Source organism: Mandrillus leucophaeus, unplaced genomic scaffold (assembly GCF_000951045.1).
Source record: "Mandrillus leucophaeus isolate KB7577 unplaced genomic scaffold, Mleu.le_1.0 Scaffold165, whole genome shotgun sequence".
NCBI classification, from domain to species: domain Eukaryota; kingdom Metazoa; phylum Chordata; class Mammalia; order Primates; family Cercopithecidae; genus Mandrillus; species Mandrillus leucophaeus.
Window position 1 is genome coordinate 3,526,005 of NW_012101643.1, and position 2,366 is coordinate 3,528,370.

A 2,366-nucleotide genomic window follows, 5' to 3' on the forward strand; every position below is an offset into this window, starting at 1 on the left:
GCTGGGGTGCAATGGCATGATCTCTGCTCACCACAACCTCTGCTTCTCAGGTTCAAGCAATTCTCCTGCCTCAGCCTCCAGAGTAGCTGGAATTACAGGCATGCGCCACTGCGCCCGGCTAATTTTGTATTGTTAGTAGAGACGGGGGTTTCTCCATGTTGGTCAGGCTGGTCTCGAACTCCCAATCTCAGGTGATCTGCCTGCCTGGGCCTCCCAAATGCTGGGATTACAGGCATGAGCCACCGTGCCTGGCCTATAAATGTTTCTTTATCAAATAAACATGGTGGTGGCAGTCAGACCTATATTATCCATCTTATTTTTCTTTTTACCTTGATTACCAGTAATCTAGGCCAAATTCAGAGCCCAGATAATCAGCTCATTGCAGGCAATTGGTTATATTCACCCCATTTACAGAGCCCCTACTGTATTTTTAATCTTAAATTACCCTAGTTTTGGAATCGGTATCAACTTTCTCAAGCCAGTTAGTATTACTCTGCACATCAGAAGAATGTTTAAGTAAACGGTAGCCACCCAGAAAGGATTTCTGTCTTCCAAATTAATCATTTGCATCCTGTTCATTAACAAGGGACTCTAAGTTCATAATAAGGCCAAGATGTATTTTTTTCCAAAACATCTTCAAGAGGAAAACATTAATTCAGTACATCGAGTTATGATAGGTGATCTAACATTAGTAGAATTAAACGAGGCAGGAAGTGCTATGAGAAATGCAAGTAACACTTAGAGAGGTAAAGCCTTCACAGCTCTTCAAAATGCTTCAGGGGCTTTTTAATAATATGTGTTACAGCATGAAACACAGCTAACCGACAGTTCAGAGGAAAGAAGGCCTTTTTCTCCTAAAGGTATACATTCACAGTGACTTTATTATCCACAGCATTCAGCCAGTTTTCATGTTGGATAGATAAAGAACTTTCTCTCAGTACCTTTGACCCTTAACATCTCTGCTGGGTGTGAGTTAAACTCAGCTGATATGAGAACAGTAAATACAGTCAAACCCACATTCATTACACTGAGTGCAGCTGGGGGAATACATCAACATGGCCTGAACAGTGATAAAAAGGGACTACAATAATGATGTATTGAAGAAATGTTTATCAAGAACCTAATACCTACATGGTACATAATATGCTAGAACACATTTATAAATATTTGTTGAGGAACTAATTATAAAGACTATGCCACGTGCTTTAGGGTTCAGCCATAACCTATTATAAGTAATACCTATTATAAGTGGGTGCTTGTAAGAGATATTACCATATTACCTAAGCACTCACTTTAATACTCATTGTTCTAGGCTCCACCTGATGTTAGGATATGAATCTTTTCAGCTATACGCTGCGTCCAGAAGATCACATGATTAGCATCAATTTCTAAGCACAGTAATAAACTTGATAGTTCTGAGTGAATACATACACTACAGAATAGTCATTCAACAAATATTTATTGCCTGCCCACTATGTAGTCTGTATATACATATACATAACACATGTGCAAAGAGCAATCTAGTCAGTAGTTTAGGAGGATGGAATTGGATGTTAAAGAGGCCTGGGTTCAAGCACCAGTGCCACCATTTAAAAGCAGTGAGACATTGAACAAGTCTTAGATCTCTTTTCAGTAAAATGGGAATAAAAGTACCTATCTGGAAGAATTGTTGTGAGGATTAAACATAATAACACTGATGAAATACTAGCCCAGGACCTGGCATAATTGCTAATTTGAAAAGAGCAACTTGGCAAAGTGCTAGTTGGGAGGCCAAGGCGGGAGGATTGCTTGAGCCTGGGCGTTCAAGACCAGCCTGGGCAAAATAGGAAGACCCTGCCTCTAAAACATAAAAATAATTAGCTAGGCACGGTGGTGTTTGCCTGTAGTCCCAGCTACTCGGGAGGCTGAGGCAGGAGGATCACTTGAGCCCAGGTGTTTGAGGCTGCAGTGAGCTAAGGTCACACAACTGTGCTCTGGCCTGGGCTTCAGAGCAAGACCCTGTCTCAAAAGAAAAAAAAAAAAAATGGTGACATTGTTTATATATATATGTACAAAAGTTTCTAAATAAAAATATTAATTCAGAAACCCATAACAGGCATGGTATTAAAAAGATGACAGTAGGCCGGGCACCTTGGCTCATGCCTGTAATCCCAGCACTTTGGGAGGCCGAGGTGGGTGGATTGCAAGGTCAGGAGATTGAGACCATCCTGGCTAACACAGTGAAACCCCGTCTCTACTAAAAATACAAAAAATTTAGCCGGGCGTGGTGGCGGCGCCTGTAGTTCCACTCGGGAGGCTGAGGCAGGAGAATGGTGCGGACTTGGGAGGTGGAGCTTGCAGTGAGCCGAGATCGCACCACTGCATTC